This window comes from Rhinatrema bivittatum, chromosome 3, assembly GCF_901001135.1.
Source record: "Rhinatrema bivittatum chromosome 3, aRhiBiv1.1, whole genome shotgun sequence".
Lineage (NCBI taxonomy): Eukaryota > Metazoa > Chordata > Amphibia > Gymnophiona > Rhinatrematidae > Rhinatrema > Rhinatrema bivittatum.
The window spans coordinates 410,107,520-410,133,200 of NC_042617.1; the positions used below are offsets into that span (position 1 = coordinate 410,107,520).

General features: G+C 46.3%; 1 protein-coding gene across 2 annotated transcripts in view; it reads left to right on the plus strand.

Moving 5' to 3' along the window:
- Window positions 1-3,302: 3,302 nt before the first annotated feature.
- The window catches only part of RAB23 (RAB23, member RAS oncogene family), a 116,201-nt gene continuing 93,822 nt past the window's right edge, over window positions 3,303-25,681 (plus strand). Inside the window, exon 1 of one of the 2 annotated variants that reach the window (XM_029595683.1) lies at window positions 3,303-3,363. The gene's annotated coding sequence lies outside the window, so the exon portion shown is untranslated. Of the gene's footprint in view, window positions 3,364-12,674; window positions 12,859-25,681 lie in introns of those variants that run through there. The other variant, XM_029595681.1, reaches the window with a different exon arrangement.

The following is a 25,681-nucleotide window of genomic DNA, read 5'->3' on the forward strand; positions in this document are numbered from 1 at the left end:
AAGGACAGCAGTGACCTATTTATAGGCCTGTGGAAATGACGTCCTGTTGGGGGCTGGGTCGAAGTTTCACGCCATGGCCCCTTAAAATTTGGTGGTGCTGCGCGCGCACGTGCCTAGGGGCGGAGTCCCCCACTCTGCTCGGTGGCATCTCCCTCATGGCGAGAGAACGCCATTTAAGACTAATCGGAGAAAATTCTTTTTCCCTCAACGCACAATAAAGCTCTGGAATTTGTTGCCAGAGGGTGTGGTTAGTGCAGTTAGTGTAGCTGGGTTCAAAAAAGGTTTGGATAAGTTCTTGGAGGAGAAGTCCATTAACTGCTCTTAATCAAGTTTACTTAGGGGTAGATTTTAAAAGAAGCGCGATCAGCCTACTTTTGCTTGCGCATCAGACTCAAGCAAAAGTACGCTGGATTTTAGTAGATACGCGCGGAGCCGCGCGTATCCACTAAAATCCTGGATCGGCGCGCGCAAGGCTATCGATTTTGTATAGCCTGCGCGCGCCGAGCCGCGCTGCCCCCCCCCCGTTCCCTCCAAGGCCGCTCCGAAATCGGAGCGGCCTCGGAGGGAACTTTCCTTTGCCCTCCCCTCACCTTACCCTCCCTTCCCCTACCTAACCCACCCACCCGGCCCTGTCTACACCCCCCCCTTACCTTTGTCGGGGGATTTACGCCTCCCGGAGGGAGACGTAAATCCCCGTGCGCCAGCGGGCCTGCTGCGCGCCGGGCCGCAACCTGGGGGCGGGTACGGAGGGCGCGACCACGCCCCCGGGCCGTAGCCACGCCCCCGTACCCGCCCCCAAAACGCTGCCGACACGCCCCCGGAACGCCGCGACGACCGGGCCCGCCCCCGACACGCCCCCCTCCGAAAACCCCGGGACGTACGCGAGTCCCGGGGTCTGCGCGCGCCGGTAGGCCTATGTAAAATAGGCTTACCGGCGCGCAGGGCCCTGCTCGCCTAAATCCGCCCGGTTTTGGGCGGATTTAGGCGAGCAGGGCGCTGAAAATCCGCCCCAAAGGGAATAGCCACTGCTATTATTTGCATCAGTAGCATGGGATCTTCTTGGTGTTTGGATAATTGCCAGGTTCTTGTGGCCTGGTTTGGCCTCTGTTGGAAACAGAATGCTGGGCTTGATGGACCCTTGGTCTGACCCAGCATAGCAACTTCTTATGTTCTGAAGTGGTGTGTTCTTCCAAGGATGAATGCTCCTTGGTCATTACCCTCTTTGGAAAGGAGGAGCTTTCTGTCCTCATTACTCGAGTGGTCTCCTTACTCAGGATGTCCAACTTCAAAGTAGAGGAATCTATGGAGGAAGACTCCATTCTGGGGGTGATTTGAAAGCCTTCAAAGGCTTTCCCCCTTCCATACTGCTCCAAAGCACATTATATTTTGTCAGATTGGGAATCTTTTCAGGGAGCCCTTCAGGGCAGTAGAGTCATGCATAGACTGTAACCCTTCCTGCAGAGGACAAAGAAAATCACTTCTAGATTCACTATGTAGATGTCCTGTTGTCAGCCCATGGTAATGCATGTTGGGTGTTAGCTAAGCCATAAGTAAACTGAATTTCAATTATAATATCGTAAACTACCATACCATAACAGTTGTAACTGCCAGCACTCAAAACAATAGCAAGCCTACCTATAAAAAGGTAATGCTGCAAAAATTACACCAGGTCCTAAAATACCAATACATCTCCTATTAGGAAAGCAAAACAAGCCAAACTGCTCTAGAGCTATAGTCAGAAGCTACACACTAGCAGAATTTTTGGCTCCATAAGACGCACCTGACCATAAGACGCACCTAGGATTCAGGGGGGAGAAATTTTAAAGAATAGTGTGCTAAACCGGCTCTGTTCCCGGGTGTCTGTGCATCTTATGGAGCAAATTAGGGGAGCGTATAATTTATTTTTTTTTCGAGCACTTGTGCCTTAATGCAGATCGTCAGAGCAAGATAGTATAAAAAATGTATGGGCTTGTCAATAATTATGGGGAGCACACTCCAGTCCATATCACTAAATGGTAGGCTGATTTGGGCCACCACCTCATGACGCAAAAATGGGACGGTATATTCAAGAGGGTCGGTAAAGGTTCCATCTCTGCTAACTTGCAGGAAAATGGTTATAAAATGTTATACAGATGGCACCTTACGCCAGACAAATTAAATAGACTCTACCCTAACACCTCCTCCAGGAGCTGGAGGGAATGTGGTGCAATCGGCTCTTATTGGCACATTTGGTGGGGCTGTCCTAAGATTAATCTCTTCCGGAGGCTTAATCTTATGACAAAATCCGTCCTAGCCCTTCTGGCTAGGACGGATTTTGAAAACAAAGGTTCCTTTAGATCCTCTAGCTGTTCTATTATCTGCTCCCATGGCGAAGCTAGACGACAATCAGCAGAAATTCTTTGCCCACTTAATGACTGCTGCACGCCAAGAGATTGCCCTTCACTGGAAGTCTGCGATACGACCTACTTTACTAGTCGTGCTGGTTAGGCTGGGCAAGCACCGCCGGTTAGCAAACTTGACGGCAGCCAAACACAACCAGTTGGCGTCCTTTTATAAAATATGAAAGGAGTTCCCGGAGGGAGGTATTAGATTAAAATATAAAGTTATAATCATAAAGCCTCTTCATTACACATGCCTGCTCCACTGCCATTTGAGGTGTTGATGATGACTATTATTTCGGTGTCCTTCTGTTCTAGATGGAAGTACCATGTGAGACGAAAATCTGTACTTTTTGTTTAGGGTGGGTGGGTGGGGTTTAAATGAAAAGACAATGTATGTTTATGGTTGTTTCCACCAGTTTTGCATCTTAATATGTATGCATTGTATGTCTTTCAAAATTCAATAAAAGTTAAATTAAAAAAAAAATTTTTGTCCCTATTTCATTTTCGGGTCTGGGGAGGGCCATTTCAGCCCACTCCCCGGATCCGAAAATGTTTGCGTGCTCTCTCTGTGGGAAAACAAAAAACCATCCCAACCCTTTAAATGTAATTACCTACACCACCCCCCCGACGTGCCAAAAGTCCCTGGTGGTCCAGCGGGGGTCCGTGAGCGATCTCCTGCGTTTGGGCCGTCGGCTGCCAGTAATCAAAATGGCGCCGACAGCCCTGTGCCCTTACTATGTCACAGGGGTAACCAGTGCCATTGGTCGGTCCCTGTCACATGGTAGGGGCAGTGGACGGCCCACTAAGATGGCGTGGGCCGTCCATTGCTCCTACCATGTGACAGGGACCGACCAATGGCACCGCTAACCCCTGACACGTAGTAAGGGCAAAGGGCCATCGGCGCCATTTTGATTACTGGCAGCCGACGGCCCAAGCGCAGGAGATCGCTCCCGGACCCCCGCTGGACCACCAGGGAGTTTTGGCAAGTCTTGGGGGGGGGTCAGGAGGGTGGGGGGTTGTAGTTAGGTTTTTTTTTGTTTTTTATATTCACTCCATAAGACGCACAGACATTCCTCCCCCCACACTTTTGGGGGGAAAAAGTGCGTCTTATGGACTGAAAAATACGGGTAAATACAGAGCACAGATAGAACTCCTATCAAATAGAGGATAAAGAGAATAATGATATAGAAAGAGGTTCAGTAAGTGAGGTGATCACATTTGTGGCTGACACAATTATGCAGAGTAATTATATCTCAAGCGGATTGTGATAAATTGCAGGAAGACGATTAGGCTTCCAAATGGCAGATGAAATTTAATGTTGTCAAGTGCAAGGTGATACATATAGGGAAAATAACCCTTGCTATAGCTACACAATTTTAGGTTCTGTCTTAAGAATTACCACCCAGGAAAGAGATCTAGTCGTCATAGTGCATAATACATTGAAATTGTCGGCTCTGTGTGCTGTGGTGGTCAAAAAAAGCAAACAGAATGCTAGGAATTATTAGGGAGGGAATGGTTAATAAAACGGTGGATGTCATAATGCTTATGTATTGCACCATGGTGAGACTGTACCTTGAATACTGTGTGCAGTTCTGGTCACCACATCTCAAAAAAGATATAGTAGTTGTACTGGAGAAAGTGCAGAGAAGGGAAAATAAAATTATAAGGGGCATAGAATGGCTCCCCTATGAGGAAAGTCTAAAGAAGTTAGGGTTGTTCAGTTTAGAGAAGAGATGACTGAGGGGGGATATGATAGAGGTCTACAAAATCATGAAGGGACTTGAACAGGTTAATGCAAATCAATTTATTTATTCTCTCAGATAATAGAATGACCAGGGGGCACTCCATGAAGTTAGTAAGTAGCTCATTTAAATCAAATCGAGAGTCACGTGATGCAGTGAAGGGGAGCAGACTTTTCTCTTCCTTTTCGGAGGCCTCCGCCCTGCATCTGACCCCATCCGCTCTGTTTTAAATCGCTGAAAACAAGAGCCTAACCTCTGCTACACTCGGTGGACGACTGCTGTCCATCCTGAAACGATCCGATGGCGTCCCATCTGCAGAAAAGCAAAGATAAAGGGAAGGATGGAGAGAAGACACCACGCTGCAGCCAGAAACTGTGAGCCCGAGCCCCTACCCGTGGCGATCTATGCCGCGATTAAGGCAGCGATGCAAGAATCCATCCAGCCTGAACTTTTAATAATTTCGGCAAAGTTAACTGAACTTACTGCCACTCTCTTCTCCTACGATATGCGCTTTGCTGACACTGAGCAGCACATTTTGGACCTGCAAGATGGCCATCAGACCATGCTGCTCGATATTGCAGCATTAAAAACCTCAGAAGCACATTAGTCAGAGCGGCTTGAAGACCTTGAGAACAGGTCTTGCCGCCCTAATTTGCGGTTCGTGAGGCTCCCAGAGTCTTTTGGGGACAGAGTCCTGACCACGTGGCTGGCCAAATCACTGAGCTTAGCTGCCACCCTGGGGCCACTACGAATCGAGCGAGCACATTGTTTGGGGCAGAAAAAGGCCATGGATGTTAGACCTCGGGTTGTAATTGCCAAAGTGCTCAATTATGCACATAAAGAAGGAATTCTGCCAGCCATACATTCAGGAACCCCCCTGACATATGATAACCAGAGGATCCTGGTATTTCAGGATTTTTCAGCCAGTGCTGTGCAGCAGCGTAAAATTATGGCTCCGCTGTGTGCTAAATTATATGCCCTGGGTGAAAAGGTGTATTGGTATACCCAGTGCGACTCAGGGTAACTACTTCCATGGGCCCCAAATGGTTTACATACCCTGCAGCAGTTCAAACTTATATTGCAGAGAGAGAAGCTCAGCGTGGGTCCACCACGGAGATTCCTTGAGCCTCGCAGGCTGCTTCAGGCTCTAAGCATTCTTTATCTGGCAGTCTTCCAGTTTGTTTTACGAGCACCGTCACTCTGATGACCGGGTTTCTATGGGAATTCAGTTCCAGCGTGCAACCTGGTGCTCATTATGTACAGGGTTGCTGTTTCTTTTTGTTCTGGTTGGAATTGTTATCTGAAGGAGCAATATTTGGGAAGCACTGTATCTGCAATCCAGTTTTTTTTTTTCCTTTTGAGTACCGTTTACAAGCAGTGCGATAGTCCGAATTTGCTTTGTGTGGTTGGACCTGCTGGCTAGATTTCTGGGTCTGGACAGTGGTACAGCAATTCACTAGCTAACTAAGAGACAATCTGCATGTACTGTTGAAGAAGGTTTACCCTGCTTCCAAGGGGGACTGTTATGGAGTTCCTGTTTTTCTTTTTGAAATACATATGCAGGCTGGTTTGACCAGCATCAGGCATACTATATGTTGATGGAGGATGGGTTTGGGTGGGTGCCCGATATGCACTATTGTGACCTCCACGAGTCCCATAGAGTGGTGTTGGGACTTGGTTATTGTAAGGGTACGGGGGGGCAGATTGGGTGGGGGGGAGGGTTGGGGACTGGTTGATGTATATCTCCTGTGGCCTGATATTAGTCTTCTTACTTACGTATTTCTTTATTAGGTATGTGGTCCTAATGCAGGTTGCGACTTCTCTGGAGTGGGCGCCTTGGCTGGGAGGGTCCCCACCCATTGATTATCCATTGAATTTAATTAACTTTCGCGACTTTCCACCATAGCCAGGGATGACTTCATGGGAGTTGCGAATTATCTCCTGGAACGTGTGTGGTATTCGCCCATTAAGTGGACTAAGATCCTATTGGTCCTTACTGTTGTGGTTACAATGTTTTGGTGGATCCTTGGGTGCTGTGGAGATGACCACGCCTACGGGCTAGACTCGTACTACACAAAACCCAAGTTAGTTCTTTATTAGCTTGAAGAGAACCACCAGAGGTGGCAGTAGTGTGAGGCAGTCTGTAGTTGCAGTCTCAGGGACCTCGGCAGAGGGAGCCCTTCTCTCCTTGATGACTTTAGGAGGTTCCGCAGCAGGTCTCCCAGCGAGGAGATACTGTGGATGAGATAGACTGAGAGAGTACTCACTAGGTGTTTGCTGTTGGTATGCGATTCCACCAGGTATGTTGTAGAAGGTACAGGCACCGAGGCAGGGAGAGCAGGCCCTCGAGGTGCAAGTACCTGTTCCCTGTAAGGTACCTGAAATAAAGCAGAGGGCCCCCGAGGAGCGGCTACCCAGGTTAGCAGTTACCCCGAAGGGCAGAAAGAGAGCTTCCTGCAGCAGCACGGAAGCGGCAGAGTAGCATAGACAGGAACGGATTCGAGTCCTTGCTAACTCAACGAGCTAGCAAATTAGTGAAGATAATATACCCGGATGGCGTGATGTCAGCGTGAGGGAACACCCTCGAGGTTCGCGCCAAGGGTGGTACAAAGACATGGGTTGCATGCGCGCACACCCTAGTAGTTACCTGGGAGGAGCAATGGCGTGAGGCTGCACCATAGCCGTTCCAGGGACGCCAGAGAGGTCGGCTTGTAGACGCGGCGGTAGCCATCTTTCCCAGGTAAGCGGGAGGAGCCGTGAATAAGGTGAGGCAAACGGGGCGAAGCCGTCTAGGACTGACAGATGCAACACTTAAGCATTCTACTGATATTGCCTTCCTGCAAGAAACACACCTCACTGACTTAGAACATCAGAAATTAGTGAAATCTTGGGTGGGTGAGGTTCATTATGCCTCCCCGTCCACGTGATCGGCTGGGGCAGCTATCTTAATACACAAGCAGCTTCCACTCCAGATAAAAGCAGAAATAAAGCACCCGCTTGGGAGATATCTCATCCTGCTAGTGGTAATTAAGCAGATCCCGATTGTTCACTGTAATGTATATGCTCCTATTAATCCACACTTAGAATTTTTTCAGAATTTGTATGGTCAGCTTGCACAGTATCTGGAGTACGATATCATCCTGGGGGGAGATTTCAATTGTGTTCGGGATCCTCATCTAGATAGGACAAGCGCCCAAAACAGAGACGGCACAAAGGGGCCTCATTAAACTTGGTAGACGTCTGGCGAATCCTGCATCCTATGGCCAAAGATTTTACACACATTTCGAGGGCGCATGACTCTCAGGCTCGGTTGGACTATATTTTGGTCAGTGCATGCCTTTTTTTCCCAAATTAGTGCAGCTGCTATAGAGGAGGTGATTACCGTTCTTTGAGTTGTCCACACAATATAACCTTGCACGGTCCCATATTTTTTCGTATCTGCAAATATGCCATTATATTGCCTCGCTGCCAGCATCCTCTAAGCAACCTCAAAATTTTTTAGCCTTGGAGGAATTCCTTGACTTAGGGAAGGACCGTAGCCCCGCCCTGGCGAACTATTATAAAAAAATTAACTAGTCGCGGTAAGGATGGAGTGCTTTCCCTGTTGGCGATGCGCTGGAATGCCGAGGGTAACTTGAAGATCTCAGAGGATCTGCTTAAAAGGAGTTTTCATTCTATTTCACAGATATCCCCTAATGTCTGTTTCCGGGAATTACAGTTGAAATTCTTGTGGTGTGCATATATTCCTCCTAGTGTAGCTGTGCATTTTAACATTGCTGCTTCTGATATCTGTGGGCGATGTAAGACAAAAGTCGGCACATTCATCCACATGTTCTGGGATTGTTCTTTGGTAGTAAACTTTTGGGTGCGCATTCTTCAATTTGTTTCTCATATACTGGAGGTTTCTTTGATTCCGACGCCACAATTGATGCTTTTTGGACAATCACCGCCTAGCGTGACCAAATGGCCGGGGCAACGGATCCTGTTGCAGAAAGCTCTGAGTGTGGGGAAGAAGGTCATTTTGATTCGATGGCAGTCATACGATCCCCCTTCATACTGGACGTGGCGGAATCACTTCCATGGCATGTTGCTGATGGACAAGGAGATGGAAAAACTCTCTGGTCAACATAGACGTCGTTTCCTGCAAGTCTGGGAGCCCTATATCCTAATTTTGCCTCTCCATCCCCGGAGCTTGTTGCTTAATGACTAGTACTTTGTAAAAACGTGGCCATTACCTCAACAGCACAGTTATATCTTACATAATTTGGTATGTTGCTAGATGGTTATATAGGTCACAGGAGACTGGGGCGGAATAGGTGGGGGAGGAGGAGGGTGGAGGGGAGGTGATTGGGGGGCTTCAATTGATGGGAGAAAATGCTATGAGTATCTTATTATTTGTTTGTTGGCACGATTTTTTGTGCTTGATAGACGTGTTATTTGATTGCTGCTAGGCCAATAATCTTGTCTTTTTGGCTCTATGATGCTCAATAAAAACCGTTTCAACTAAAACAAATTGAAGAAATTATTTTTCACTCAGCGCATAGTTAAGCTCTGAAATTCATTGCTAGAGGATGTGGTTATGGCAGTTAGTGTAACTGGATTTAGAAAGGTTTGGATAAGTTCCTAGAGGAAAATACATGAATGCTATTTACTAATAAGCAATAGTAGCTTGAGATCTATTTAATGTATGGGTACATGCCAGGTACTTGTGACTTGGATTGGCCACTGTTGGAAACAGGATGCTGGGCTTGATGAACCCTTGGTCTGACTCAGTATGGCACATCTTATGTTCATGCATCCACTGCTATTGTCATTGTTGACTCAATGGTCTCCTATAGCCCAGAATTGCCTCTTCAAGTAAAGAACAGTCTGTACTGGTGGAATTTCCCAGTTGGATTACTGTAGTTGCAGACACGAGTGTGATGTGCTGGGGAGTCCATTGCTGCAGTAAGGTGGCCCAAGGCCTCTGGACCAAGAAAATGTATCATGTCCTATAAACAGATTGGAGGCTATTAAATTAATCCTAATACAGATCCTCCCACTAGTAAAAGGAATGTCAGTTTGAGGTCTATTAGACAATGCCACAGCATTGTATGTGAACAAGCAAAAGGACACTCTGAGCTCCATGGTATCACAGGAGGCAAGTCTACTGTTCCAGTGGGTAGAGCAGAGCTTACTTCATCTCTCTGCGACCCATATTGCAGAAACCAAGAATGTTTAGGTCAGCTTTTTCAGCAGAAACAGGTTAGATCCCGTGGAGTGGGAACTCAGCCGGGAAGCTTACCAAGTAATAGTAAATCAATGGGGTCCTCCATGGACTTGATGGTAACCCACAGAAATGCCAAGGCTGCCATGTCTTTCAGAAGGAGGTATGCTCCAGATAGATGCCTTGATTCTGCCTTGGCCAAAAAACATTCCTGTGTGTATTCCTGCCCTGGCCTTTGGTAGGTGCTGATGTGGGCCATGGAAACAAACTCTTAATACCAGACATCTAGAAGAAAAAATTCTTTTTATTCAGAAAAGCAATTAAGATCTTATGGCGAGTTGCTACACGTTTACCATGCAAGATGAACAGGAGCAGGTCCCTCAGAGATCATATATTGATACAAAGGATTAAATAGGTCAATGACTAGACTACTTAATAAGCAAAACATTTCTTTAAGTGGTTGATAACATTTCTACAAGTGGCTAATGCAAATTATCTTATCTTTGATATGTAAATATATAAGAGGAACCTAGAACAGAGCTGGACCGCAGGCATCCCTGAAGTTTGTTACACTTTTTCCATTCTTTTCAGTAATTTTTCACAGTGAGTACTGGCAAGCTGCTAGCACTAGTTGTTTCTAGAAGTTTCTTGTTCATACTGTCTTTGTCTAGCTCTAGCAAATATTGCATTCAGTATTAAACAAAAATAATAAAATAATAAAAAATAATAAAAATAATAAAATACTTAAGAATAATGACTTATACTGTGGCTTGCCATTTATATTGCTTCTCTGCCACCTCACTGCTCAGAGATGTACCTTTTTATAGGTATATTCATCATAAAATCTTTGGAGAGCAACTCTACAGTGGTGATTAAAAAGGAGAGGAGACTACCCCTTCATGGTGATCCTGGTTGCTCCAGATTGGCCAAGAAGGCCTTTGTATGCAGATCTGATAAGATTGCTGAAGGGAAGCTCCAGTTAGTAATCAGACAGCCATGCACTGCTGATGCTAGGCCCAATGCCAATGAAAGATCCAACTCTAATCTGTTGTATGGCTTGGCTCATGAGAGGCCTGACCTCTCTTCTCCCACCCAGGTAATTCAACCATGCTAAAGGCTCACAAGAATTCCACCTCCCTGGCATATGTTCTGGTATGGCACCTCCCTTGAAAACTTTTCTGAGGAGCTGACAGTTCCCCCTAGAGAGACATTGTCTGTTTTGGCCTTCCTTCAGAGAAGCCTAGAGAAAGGGTTAGCATTTAATTCTCTGAAGGTTCAGGACACAGCTATCATTTACTACAGAAGCCAGGTCAAAGGTATCTCGGTAGCCGTGCTTCTGGATTTAGTCACTTCCTACAAGTCATTAAGCTTATTTGATCCCCTTTTAGGTCCCTCAGTCTAGTCCTCAATGTGCTGGTGAATCCATCCTTTGAAACACTAAAACAAGCCTCTGTAAAGCAATTTTGCTTAAAAAACTGTTTTTCTGGTGGACCTCTGTTCTGCTAGAGGTATTTTGGAACTGCAGGCTTTATCTTGCAGAGACTCTTATCTAGATTTTGCCACTGAATTTGTTAACTTTCAACCAGTCTCATCCTTTTTACCAAAAGTGATGTCTCAAGTTGTCTAGAGTCTTCTCAAACTTGTCGGACACCTCAAGATGGAAGCACAAAGGATCTCACCTACAGGAGCCCCTAGAGAAAAGGAATAAATGGGGGCCACCTGTATATCGTGAGATAGTATGTCCAAGAGGGCCAGATTCAGAGATACTGTTGGTGGCAGTACCTCCCAGAGGGGTCTCAAGGGAACCCGCCCTCGGGGAACAGGGATCTCCGGCTGTTCAGGCAGTGACACAGATATATTGCAAGTGCTGATGCAGTTCTTATCCTCGCTTGAAGAAAGCCACGGTCAGCGGGTGCAAACTCCCTGGATAACACTACCTCCAAACAGGGAAGAAGTCGATCAGCTGGCCATGATTCCCTCGTTGGACCAACCACGGGAAGTATCCCCATATGACTCGTTCGCCTCATCCTCGTATTCCTCAACGGGGTATCCGTCAGACCCCCCGGAAAAACAGCTTCGACCCATTTCCCTACCAGAGGATCTCTCCTACTCTAAATTCGTGGAGAAGGTGGGAAGTACTCTTAATGTGGAAACCAAGAAGGTGCTGGGAATCCTTAAGATCTCTGAGTCACCGGCGGAGCCGACCGAGTTTACCGTTGCACGCGGTTTTAGACGAATTGATGACCAGGGCATGGCAACTTCCCTTCTCAGAAGCGTCAACCTCGTGCAAGACAGACCTCAAGTTTAGGATGTGTGAGTCGTCATTTTACATCATGATGCAGCTGCCTCAAGCCTCTGTCGTGGTAGAGTCGGCCATGAAAAGAGCGAAGAAGCCACGACTGCACACAAATGCTGACCCTCCTATTTTGCTGCATTACGTATTTGAATCTATTTTTCATACTTTTCTGCTGTTGGCTTTTTTTTGGGGGAGGGGCGGTTCACTATTTCCACCTCATCGACAAGGAAGAAGGAGGACAGGACCAAGGTCGCCGATGGCAAGATGACCAATGGTGCCAAGGCAGGCCCCACTTCAGTGGAGAGTGCACACAGGGTAGAGACGTCATGGCGATGATAGCCGTTCTCAGAGAGAAGTTTGATATGATATACCAAAAACTTAACACACTTACTGTACAATTTAGAGATGTAACCAAGCAGCTTAATGACATAGAAAATAAGTCTTTGACATGAAAGACCATGTCCGGAGCTTGGAGTCAAATCAAACTGAATGGCTAAAATATAAAGTTATTTTAGTTAAACTTAGATGATTTGTAGAACCGATCGTGTTGCAATAACCTTCATTTTCTGGGGTTTCCCGAGTCCCTTTCAAATGCCTTTCTTCGTGAAACTCTGGAACAATGGCTGAAATCATTGCTTGCTACTACTGGTTAGTCTGGGCTCTTGAAAGTGTTCACAGACTTGACTCATGTTCTACTAATTCAAACAGACCCTGTGTGGTTATTGCAAAGTTGTTAATTTTGCTCATAAAATGGAGGTCCTTTGTGCATACAGAAAATCCTCCGATCGATATATGTAAAAATAAAATCTTAATATTTCAAGATTTCTCTGTAAAGGTCTCAGCTAAAAGGAGAGCCTTTGCACCTGTTTGTACACAGCTAATAAAAAAAAAAAAAAAGCTGTCCATCACTCCGCAGCATCCGGCCAAACTTAATGTTATTCACCGGGTAAGCCACTTGTTTTGGACACCTGAGTTTTTGAAGTTGCATCCATTGTTGCACTATGGAATTTTACTACATCTTAGCTGTATTCTATCATTTTGCAGCTAGCTCTTATCCAGTGTGGAGAAAGGCTCTGTTTGTTGCGAGCAAGTGGAGTCCTGCCTGAAGCAGCAGTTGGTTGCGAGCAGAGTCTGTCCTGCTTGTGGCAAATATCAGGCCTGGGGCAGCAGCTGGCCGGAAGCGGAGTGGCAAAGATCATCAGGCCCAGCAGCAGAGAGCGCCTAGCATAAGAGGCAAGAAAACTCGTGAGCCTGTGTGAGAGAGGCAGGGTGCTTGTGAGGGTGCTTGTGTGCATATGTGAACATGAGTGAGAAATTGGGATCCTGTATGTGTGAGTCGGGGTCTGTGTATGTATTGGGGGGGGAGTCTCTGTGAGGGTGTGTGTGTGCGCATGCGACAGAGAGAGAGGGAGCCTATGAATGTGTGTGAGAGAGGGATAGAGGAAGCCTGTGTGAGGGCCTGAATGAGCAAGGGGTCAAGCTGTGAGAGTGGAGGGCTGGGGGGTGGAAATAGAATGGAAGGCCTTGAGCATGGAGGGGAGAGATAGTGGAGGGCAGAGTGAAAGAGGTCTGTCCAAGGGAGTAGAGAGAGAGGTGGTAGGGCTGCTCTTCTAGGGGAATTCTGTTCAAAATATTTAAAACTCTGCATCTTTGAGTAATACATTTTCTGTATTGCATTTTAAAATTAATTACTTAAAATAACACAATACACATCACAGTCTTTAATATAAAATATGCAGAATTTTGCAGAATTTTTTAATTTTTTGCGCAGAATGCCCCCAGGAGTATTATAACTTTTGTGTTCTGTAATTTATATGCACCATTTTTCTTTCAAAAATCTCAATTATTAGTTCCACATGTACATTCTTTGTTACTTGTGATGCCTCACAGAGAGGGAGGCTTAAAGGTGTTTCTTATTTATGTATGTCTTTATATTTGATTGACTCTTGCGTCCCCTGCAGCCACTAGAGCAGTGTTTTCCAATTAGTATGCATTCAGACCTGATCAGGTCTGCCACGGAAAAGTTACCACTACCTGATACTCCGATCTCAGCCTGCACCTGGGTTTGTTCTTAGCACCTTATAGCAACAAGATACACCAGCGTGTCTCTTAAATGTGTTGGAACTCCTTTTTGAGAGTATATGTAATCACGCATGCCTCTTCTGAGCTACAGTATGAGTCCTGGAGTTTGATCATTACTAGGCAACATCAGGTCATAGATGGCTTGGCTTGGCCCTGCTTTATGCAGCACCTCTTCTTCTTTCTCCTCCCTGAGCCTCCTCCTTTGAGTCATTGAAGCCTCGGTCTTATCTGCAGGCTATGTAAGACGGAGAGAATGTGCACAAAACACTTGATGTAACTTAGTGTTAGGAGTAGCAGCAATAAAGAAGCTTTTTCAGCTCCATGATAACTACTGATCTGGCCACACTACATGGTCCTCGCACATGGGTGACATCATCCAATGGAGCCCAGCATGGAAAACATACGTCAAAGTTTGTAGACTGAGCCTCTTTGAGCATGCTCCAGCAGGCAATATATCTCTCTTTCAGCTTCTACAAGAAGTTTTGGGCATGTTTTTGCTGTGTTTTGATTGTATAGAATTGCATTCAACGCAAGGTTCCTGCAATTCTCCTCTTATTGCCTTAGCCAGGGTTTTCGATGGTTTTGGTAAGTTTCATTTCAAAGTCAGTACCCCAGAACGGCGGTTAGCTTGGTGCCCACAGGCCATCGAAAGCCACCACCATCAATTTTGACATTGCATTCCTTTTCTTTCATGACGACATAATCCTTGTCCAGTTTTTTTTTTTTGTTTTTTTTTTCAAAATAGTTTTTATTGTCAGCAAGAATAATGCATTCATGCGCCAGACATAACTGTGTAGTACAATCAGTTCAGCAAGGGCATGTCACAACAAATATTTAGTATGTCAAACAGTAACAAGAGCGCAAACCAATCAGCTGAAACGCAAGTGCAAGGTGTTGCATATAGGGAAAAATAACCCTTGCTGCAGTTACACGATGTTGGGTTCCGTATTAGGAGCTACCACCCAGGAAAAAGATCTAGGCATCATAGTGGATAATACTTTAAAATCATCGGCTCAGTGTGCTGCAGCAGTCAAAAAAGCAAACAGAATGTTGGGAATTATTAGGAAGGGAATGGTTAATAAAACGGAAAATGTCGTAATGCCTCTATATCGCTCCATGGTGAGACCGCACCTTGAATACTGTGTACAATTCTGGTCGCCGCATCTCAAAAAAGATATAGATGTGATGGAGAAGGTACAGAGAAGGGTAACCAAAATGATAAAGGGGATGGAATAGCTCCCGTATGAGGAAAGGCTGAAGAGGGTTAGGGCTGTTCAGCTTGGAGAAGAGACGGCTGAGGAGGGATATGATAGAGGTCTTTAAGATCATGAGAGGTCTTGAACGAGTAGATGTGACTCAGTTATTTACACTTTAGAATAATAGAAGGACTAGGGGGGCATTCCATAAAGTTAGCAAGTAGCACATTTAAGACTAATCGGAGAAAATTCTTTTTCACTCAACGCACAATAAAGCTCTGGAATTTGTTGCCAGAGGATGTGGTTAGTGCAGCGAGTGTAGTTGGGTTCAAAAAAGGTTTGGATAAGTTCTTGGAGGAGAAGTCCATTAATGGCTATTAATCAAGTTTACTGCTATTGCATCAGTAGCATGGGATCTTCTTAGTGTTTTGGTAATTGCCAGGTTCTTGTGGCCTGGTTTGGCCTCTGTTGGAAACAGGATGCTGGGCTTGATGGACACTTGGTCTGACCCAGCATGGCAATTTCTTATGTTCTTATAATGCAATCCCTGCTCTTCCTCTTTTTTTAGTAACCCCCCACTCTCCCAACCTACCATCCCAAGTATTAGACACATCCCCCTACTATCATCCCAAACATACACACCACATCATCCACATTCAGACCAGTTGTCCTCCCCTGCGGTCAGACATACGGCCCCAAACAGACAGTAGCAGCCCCCCTCCCTCCCATCCCCCCGAGACCAGGGAATTCATTCCCATAGTATGGTATAACCAACTTCCAACAGTCCAGTTTGTAGATCCTTGGGTAGCAAAGCAAAACACGCCTGCCAGCACTCCTTGTACCTCTTATCCCGTTTGTGGCTTCCGGAAATGCAGTCCATGCGCTCCAATTGCAGAAACACTGCAATCCTATGATGCCAGGCCACTACGGAGGGCGATGTTGCCGGTTCCACCCACACAGACAAGACAGTGTGTCATGCCAATAGGGCGGCCATACGCCCAAACTTTGCCTTGGAAAGATTACCTGGGGGCAGCATACGAAAAGGATGGTTTATCAGAATACTGCCTGAGATGTGTGGCAATACTGGTACATCGGGTGATGGTGTCCAGCACAGTTTCCCAAAACCGTGTAAGCGTCCGGCATTGCAGGAGACAGTGTAGCAAAGATCCCTCCTCCAGGCCACATTTGATGCAGAGCGGAGAGTCGGTGAGGCCCATCCTGAAATGGCGGTCGTCATAATAGGTCAGATGGAGAATCCGGAGCTGCAGCTCACGAAGCCCTACATCCGGGTTATTGACATGCATAATTTTAAAGCAGTTCAACATATCCACCGTCATATCCCAGGTCAGGATGGATGACCACCGGCGCACCAGTGGTTGCAGGAAGTCGCGTGCCTTGCAAGCCTGACCTAGGATTTTCCATCCTGAAATAGTGTTAGTAAGACAAACTGCATCAAACTTTTGTTGCATAGTCTGTTTCCGCAGCTACCACCTCCGCTGTCCACGAGAGAAACTGCAGATAGTGGCGAGCTTGTAGGTATGCAAAGAATTGACGGATTGTCAGGTAATAATCCTTAGACAGAATCCTTGAAAGTCCAGAATGTTATGGGACTCAGAGTCATATAAGTGAAAGGTGAACACGACCCCATGACTGGCCCAATGCTGAAAGATGCCGCTGCAGTCCTGGCCAGGCAAAAATTCCAAGTTACCCAATAACAGCATCAGTAATGAGGTGGTGCCCGCCAGACCCTGGAGCTTCCTCAGTCACCTCCAAGCACGAATACATGGATTCATCAGCCGTCTGGGGAAGTCCAAGGTGCGCGGTTGTGAGGGCTGTAGATGTAACAAACAAAGCGGCAACCAAGGTGCCGTCATTCTGCTCAATAGCCCCTTCTCACAATAGCAGTAAGTATCTGTCAGCCACTGTCTCACAAATCTCAGTTGACAGACGACATTGAAGAGCCGAAAATCTGGCATCCCACAGCCCCCTGCCTGTCGTGGACGTTCAAGAGTGGTGTATTTAATACGGTCAGCCTTGCCCCGCCACAGAAATTTGGAGATGCAGGATCATAGGCGCTTTAAATCGCTAACAGCCAACATGGGAGCATATGCAACACACAAAGAATTTTGGGGAGAAGTACCATTTTTACTAATGCGCATCTGCCAAACAGAGAGAGTGGGAGAGGTCGCCATGTTAATAATTGCGTCTGTACTTTGCCAATGACAGCAGATAGGTTTAATTCATACATTAGGCCCAAATCTCTGGGGATCCAGACCCCCAAATACTGAAGCTTGCCAGGGACCCATGCAAATGGAAAGGTCCCCCCCATGACTGTGGTAGCGCTGGGTCCAATGCTAGGGCCTCAGATTTCGAAAAATTAATCTTCAGCCCTGCAATACTCCAGAATTGTTCAAAAATATGGATAATCACCGGAATACTGTGGCGCGGGCGTCCCACAAACAACGAAATATCGGCGAAAAGTGCTATTTTTAAGGGGTGGTTGCTAATGCTGAGTCCCCAGAACTCCTTCTCCCCCTGCAAACGGAGAGCTAGGGGTTCTACCACCAGTACAAATAATAGTGGCGATAGCGGCCCTGCCATACGCTACACTGTAAGTCAAAGGGGTCCGTAAGGGCGCCATGCAGCAAAATATGAGCGCTAGGATTATGATATAGCGTTTCAAGCCATGTCACAAACGGTCCTGAGAAGCCATATTGACGCATGGCACAGAACAAATATTCCCACGATATGGAATCAAAGGCTTTCTCGGCATCTAAACTCAATATCATGACGTCTGTCGTGGGGAGGTAGCTAAGGGCCGCAATAAGGCACCTCACGTTCCAGACTCCCTGTTGCCCTTTAATAAAGTCTGTCTGATCGGGGTCAATTAAGGCAGGTAAAATCCCGTTTAAGTGCGCGGCAAATATGGCCGCTAAGATCTTAACATCAACATTAATCAGAGATATAGGTCGGTACGAGCTAACCTTTAGAGGATCCTTGTCCTTTTTTGGCAGGACCACAATGACCGAGCGATTAGCCTCGGCAGGGAGCTCTTTAGTAACAAGCAGCTCATTATAATACTTGGACAACAGGGACAGAAGTTGGAATTTCAAAATTTTGTAAGATTCGGACCCTAGCCCATCTTGGCTCGCCGCCTTCCCCACCTTCAATCCCTGTATCACAGCATATACATCTGTGTCACTAATATGTTTACTACAACCAACCCTTCTATAACCTTCATCAGACGACACCATTACCACAGACAACTGCTAAGTTAGACTCCTTTGAAACCACCTCCTCTCTTGAAGTGGAAAATATTTTGAAAAAACTTAAACCCTCATCTCATCCTCTAGATTCCATCCCATCAAACCTCCTCATTTCAATTCCAAATACCATTGCCAAGCCCATTGCAAAAATCATCAACTGTTCGTTAACCCAAGGACTAGTTTCTGATTCTCTGAAACAAGCCATTTTGAAACCTCTCCTAAAAAAACCCAACCTCTCAAATTCTGACCCAGTAAATTTCCGCCCCATAGCCAACCTGCTTTTCATCACCAAGATCATGGAGAAAATAGTTAATAAACAACTCACAGAATTCCTGGAGGACCACAAGATTCTATCACCATCACAATATGGCTTTCGTAAATCTCTAAACACGGAATCACTTTTGATCTCGCTCACAGACTCCATCATTGTGAACATGGAGAAAAAACAATCGCACCTCCTGATTCTACTTGATCTTTCGGCTGCCTTTGATACGGTCAACCATTCAATTCTACTAGACAGACTCAAGGATATTGGCATATCGGGCTCTGCCTTAGATTGGTTCCGTTCCTTCCTTCATAATAGATCTTTCAAGGTGAAAATCAATAATAATCAATCACATTCAATCAGTTCCAAATTGGGTGTTCCACAAGGCTCTGCCCTTTCACCAACCCTCTTTAACATTTATCTACTTCCTCTCTGCCTCCTCCTCACTAAGATGAAAATCAAGCATTACATATACGCGGATGATATCCAAATTATCATCCCCATCAAGGAGTCTTTACAAAAAACCATCACCTTTTGGGACAGTTGCTTTCAGGAAATCAGCTCTCTCCTATTCAAGATTAACCTAGTCATCAACAAAGACAAGACGGAATTCCTAATCATCTCTCATGATGCAAATCTCTTTATTAGTGAAACAACCTCTCTCCCAAATGCTCAACCTCAGATTGATAACCACTCTCTTCCTACCTTCCCTTCAACAATACCTGATTATTTCAAAAATTCTTCGTACGTAAGAGATTTAGGCACCCTCTTAGACAACCAGTTCAACTTTAAAAGATTTGTTAACAATACAACTAAAGAATGCTTTTTCAAATTACAAGTCCTTAAAAAACTTAAACCCCTTCTACACTTTTATGATTTCCGTTTGGTTCTTCAATCAATCTTACTCACTAAAATCGATTACTGTAACTCTTTGTTGCTCGGACTCCCTGCTGTTACTATAAAGCCACTACAGATGTTACAGAACTCAGCTGCCAGGATTTTGACAAATACAAAAAAGAGGGATCACATCACTCCAATCCTGTACCACCTCCACTGGCTCCCCATTAAATATAGAATTATATACAAAGTACTAACCATCATACACAAAAACTTACATAATCTTGCCCCACTCGATCTCACTTTCCAGATTCGCCCTAAATACTCCACCAGACCTTTGAGAAGAGCTTACCTTAATACCCTCTTCGTCCCTCAAGCTAAAACATCTCTAAGAAAAAGGGCCTTTTCTACCGCTGGTCCCTCTAACTGGAACACTCTCCCTCCTGACCTCCGACAGGAGATTTGCCCTATCTCCTTTAAGAAAAAACTTAAAACTTGGTTATTCAAGCTTGCCTTTCCAGAACCATCTTGTTAGCTTAAAGCCTTCTCTACATATCTTACTACACTTCTCTGTTTATTTCTCTCCCTTATATGTTTTGATCTGTTATTAATCTTAGTCTTTTTCATTTATTCTGGTTCCCTCTGAAGAGACCCTTTAGTCACTCTTTCGACTTTCCCTTTTATTTTATTTTTTGATTTATTTTTATTTTATTTATTTTATGTTATTATTATTTCATTATATCTCATTCCATTTATGTCTTCTGCTTTTCCCCACTCCTTTTTTATACTTACCTGCTCCCTAACTAAGCCTAGTACAAGAACAACAAATTTTGTATTATACATTTACTGGACTTTTATCACTTATGACCTTCATTACTATGTAATCCAATCCAATTCTTATTTACCTTGATTACTATGTAATTTAAATTGTATATTTAGTTTTTCTTCTCATTGACTATTACTTAAAGTTGCTTAAATGTTCATTGTTCCATGTAAGGCCGTCTGGCAAGTTTTTGTTATTTGTAAACCGGTTTGATTTGCATCTAATGTAGGAAGATCGGTATAAAAAAACAAAAAATAAATAAATAAATAAATAATAGGCTTATTCAGCGCTACTAGCTGCTCCGCAGACAGGCGCAGCCAAGTCAGCCCCTGCAAGAAACGCTCTGTGGCGGCAGGATCAGGAAGCTGTTTAGCTTATAGCGTTTTATAATAGTCCAGAAACCGTGCTGAAATATCCGCTGCTGTATTCTTATGCGTTCTGTCCTGCCCCCGGATGCCAGTGATAGCTGATCTTTGATTTCGAGGCCGCACTAAATTTGCTAACATTCTGCTCGCTCTATTACCGTACTTATATAGTTGATATTGGTAATACTTTAATGATTTAGAAGCTCTTTGGTGTATTAAAGAGTTAAGTGTTTCTCGTGCTTTGTCCTCCAGGATTTTAGCAGCCAGTGTAATGGTGGCCATGTGTTGATGCTGTGCCTTTTTAAGCACTCCAGTAAGACGTAGAATTTCTGCATTGCGCTGCCGATTCACCTTAGCAACATAGGCTATAATATGGCCATGCATCACTGCCTTTCCGGCTTCCCACAGCAGTCCTGGAGAAATCTCAGGGGAGGCGTTTAACTCTAGATATTCCTTCCTCTGAGTCTGTAAGTAAGAATGGAACTGTTTATCAAGAAGTAGCTCAGGTCGCATGCACCATGAAAAAGGGCCCTGAGGTCCCTGCTCGCCCTTCAAAGTGAGGGTCACCAGAGCATGGTCTGAGAATGAAATGACTCCAATAGTGGCGTCTACTACCCCGGCAAACGTGGCACTAGAGACTAGCAAGTAGTCCAAGCGGGAATACGACTGGTGCGGATAACTCATTGGGATGTAAAACCCACCACAGATCAAGCAGTTGGAGTTCTTAGCATAGGAAATTTTATGCCTGAGTAGGGGTCATTGGCAGCGACAGGCTTGGATGGTTTGCAATCAAGCTGTTTGCTGACAACCGTATTAAAATCTCCCCCTACCACCAAGGTATGGCCAGGAAAGCTTGTCAATACGCCCACCAACCCAGTAAAAAACTTGTGGGAATATAAATTAGGGGCATATATATTGCAAAACGCTACCCGCTGTTGGTAGAGGACCCCAGCAGCTACCACATATCTTCCCTCTCAGTCATGGCATACCCGCGCAAGCTGAAAGGGCAGTTTTTTGTATATGAGAATGGCATCGCCCCGCTTTCGAGCGGAAAAAGAGGAATATATACACTGCCCCACCCAATCCCGTTTTAGTTTCCTATGATCTACATCTGTAAGGTGCGTCTCTTGGAGAAACCCTACCTGTGAGTGCTGGCGTCGCAGCATAAGCAATTTGGTCCTCTTTATTGGGGAGTGGAAACCATCCACATTAAGAGACGTGATTTTAACTGTTGCCATGATCACTACACATGCATTGCCAAAACAAAGGGGCCTCTGCCCCAGGCTTTAAACATAATACAGAGTGGTCCTGGGGCTCCCCAGCCTGAGTCCCCAGATCCGGCAAAGCCAAAACCCATGTGCTTATTCCCTTGTCTCCATCCCTTCCCCCCCCCCCCCCCCCCCCCCCACACACACCTTGTGTTCCACAACCATACCCCCATGCATACTACACACATGCCCCAAGAGGCCCGGGGACCTTCCCGATCTGGAGCCATACCTTCCAACCGTAGATAGGTACCCCCCTCCTGGTTCACTCAGCTTAAGACTACCGTATAACCTGTATAGCAACCATAGTGTTCAGTCCCGCCAGGCCAAGTCCATGAGCTCTGCTGTGCCATAAGGTTCATCTGACCTGGCACTGTGAAATTCAAAAACAGGAAACTGTAATAACCAACGCCAACAACTCAGCACGTGCAGTAACCAGGGATGAATTAAACTGTGGACCCCATCCCCTTGTGGTGGCGGACCACCTGTCCCTGTCCACACGCAATATAAATTGCACGTGCTGTGGCCTTTCACCGAGTTCTCAGATGAGATTAAACCGCTCCAGGATTATATTGCTTTGCCAGAAAGGTTGAAGCTTCCTCCTTTGACATAAGGTAGAGCACACGATTGTCATGGTGCACCCTCAGCTTCGCCAGGTATAAGAAGGCAAAATGTATTCCCCGTTTATGAAGCTCTGAACAGGCCAGTGACATTTGCTTCCTCTGTGCTGCCATGGCTGCAGAGAAGTCATTGAAGAGCAGTATTTTGTGACCTTGATATTCCACCGAGGGTTGCTGGCGGAAGGCACGGAGCAGCTGAATTTTGTGTGCCCAATTGAAGATGCGTGCCATAATCGGTCTAGGTCTGGCCGGTGCCTCATGTGGTGGACCCACCCGATGAGCCCGTTCACAATGCAGTTTATTGTCTTGAAGCACCAGGCCCAGTTTAAAAGGGAGCCACGTCTCCACGAAATTTATCAGCTCACCCTCCTGCAGCCCAATTATTTTAAGGTTGTTGCACCTGCCTCTGTTCTCTTGGTCTTCCAACTTATACAGGAGTTCTTTTTGCTGGGCCTGGAGATCTGCCAGCTGGCGCTCTGAGTCCACCAGCTGGTCCCCATAATCAGAAAGTACATGTTCTGCCTGGTCCAGCCACTTCGCTTGCCCCTCCAGAGTGCCCTTTAAGTCATCCATCGAAGCTTGAATTTTAATTAGACACGCATCCAGCGCTGTAGAGACACTCTGGGAGATCTGCTGTAGTACCTCTTCAGAGATTGCTGCCAGCAGTTTAAGGGCCTCCGTTGCGGCCACCATTTTGACCGTGCTTTGCCGCCACTCCACGCCACTCCTTGTGGGCCGCTGCCGCATGCCACCTGTGGCACTCAAAAAAAATCTCCAGTGTGGGCACAGACCTATGAGAAGCCCTTCGGAGCAAAAGCGCATTGAAATTGCCGGTTTTTGTGGGGTTTTTTTGCTGGGGAATTTCTGAGGGGAGCCGCGGAGCTCGAACACCGAACTTCCGTCCCGCTTACATTATTGCCGGCAGTCATCCTTGTCCAGTTTTAAGCAATGCCATCAGTATACAAGGACCATGTCTATCACGGATCCCCATGATAGATGTGTCTTCTGCCTGGGAGCATCACTTGACATCTGGGGTTGCAGTAAATGTGCCCAGCTGACCCCAGTAGGGCGTAAGGACTGGCTCGACAAGATAGATCAATTCTTTGAGCTGGCCATGACCAATTCATCAGTTTTGGAGACATCAACATTAAGGAACCTCGGAGCCATACCACTGACCATCGAGCCATCGACATCAGTGAAGCCTTTGGTTCCATCATCGTCAACATCTTCCACCATGGAAGGACTGATCCAAGCATCAAGGGAAACTGAAGAAGCATCTGCATTGGTCCCCATCAATGCATGGTGCTGGGTGTGGAGATGGCCCAGCTTTAGCTGTGATGCCCCTGAAGCAACTCCGTGCTGAGGAGAGCCAGTCCTCCATTGATTCCAGGGGTTCACCACCACCTCTACCAGTCCCAGTGCCCACTACCGATCCTTCTCTCTGTTCCAAAGAGGATGTGGTGTCACCTCCTTGATCCCAGTCAGTCTTGGCATTTGTGACTTTGAGGAGGAGTTGGAGAGGTGCATGCAGCTGGCCATATAGAACGCCATGCGAGGCCTTGGCGTTGGAGCACCGGGACTGGCACCATCCCGCCTCACGGTGTTGTTGCTTGGGACGGCATCAACAGCTGGCAGGGCATTAGGGCAGCCACCGGCCAATCTGGTGGTCACCCTCGGGGGAGGAAGCTTTCCTGGCGATGAGGGCGGCCTCGGAATCTGGGCCATCACAGCCAGTCAAGTTGGTTCACATACTACTGACTGGGGACTGAATGCCTCGGGTCCCTTCCACTGTATATGACAGTGAGGATGAGGACCCTTACAACCCTTGGGGGATGACTCTTCCAAAGTGTCAGATACTGACGCATCAGATGGCCTCACCTCAGAACCGTCTCCTCCTAACAATAGAAGGAAGTCTACTTCAGAAGACCTTCCCTTTGCAGGCTTCGTTAGGTTGATGGCGGAAGCCATCTCAATTCAGTTACAGATGGAGGAGGATACCCAGCACAAGATGCTGGATGTTCTCCAGTATATGGAACTTCCTAAGGAGATCATGGCAGTCCCCGTGCATGAAATCCTTTTGGAGTTACTGATGAGGATGTGGAAAAATCTCCTCTCAATGCCTTCCATTAATAGGAAGGTAGATGCGATCTATCTCATCCAGAAGGCTTTCGGATTCAACAAGCGTCGGCTACCACGCTACTCAGGTGTGGTTGAATCCACATTAAAGAAGTCTGCATGCACTCGAACCTATTCCTTGGTGCCCCCAGGAAGGATCTGAGGGCCATGGATGCTCTTCAGAAAAAGGTGTTTCAGGGTGCTATGCTTATCACCCACATAGTGGCCTACCCAGTTCTGCATGGGCCAGTATATGTGAAACATTCTGAAGCAGGTGCAGGAAATGGCCAAGCCAGGTGCTTTAATAGCAACAGGACACTCTCCAGTCCCTAGTTCATAAGAGTCTGGAGTAAGGAAAACATGGGGTTAGGTCGACATACAATGGTTTCAAGACGGCATAGAGAGTCTGCAGCAGAGATCGGCATCCGTAGACTCACCTGGCTGCAGGCATCAGATCTCAGTCAGGAGGTGCAGGAGTGACTCGCTGACATACCATGCATAGGAAATAATCTCTTCAAAGATAAGGTGGCCCAAATTCAAGACCACAATGTGACATTCTAGTAGTCCTCCGCTGGCACTCAGGATCTGTCCTCGTCATCCAGGAGGTCTTCGAGGACTGTCCACAGGAAGTCTTATTTCCACCCGAGGAGATACTATCCTCCGCCTCGTCAGTCCCATCAGTAACAACAGGCCCCCTCGTAGCTGTCTGAGGCAACAGAGGGCCCCAAAACCCCAGCCAGTGCCTCAGTCAACTCCTGGGATGGGGTTTGACTGGATAGCAGGGAGCATAGCCAAGTAGCCTTACTTGTGATGATGGACCTACTGGTCAGGGGCAGGCTTTGGTTCTACGCAAAGCGGTAGCCCAGAGTAACCTTGGACCAGTGGGACCTCGCCATCATCTGTAGAGGATACAAATTGAATCTATTGAGTACCCCGCCAAATTGCCCCCGAGTCCTTTTTGGGGACGGGAGTACATTAGGAAGTGCTTTTAGTGGAGTGCTCCTCCCACTGAACAGCCAGGGTAGTCTGTTGCATTCCACCAGGGCAAAGAGGGTAGGGATTTTACTTCTGGTACTGCCTGATTCCAAAGAAAACAGGAGGACTCCATCCCATCCTAGACCTAAGGGCCTTGAACGAGTTTCTCAAGAGAGAAAAGTTCAGGATGGTTTCCCTGGGCACCTTAATCCCCTTCCTGCAAAAAGGGTACTGGCCATGCTCCCTC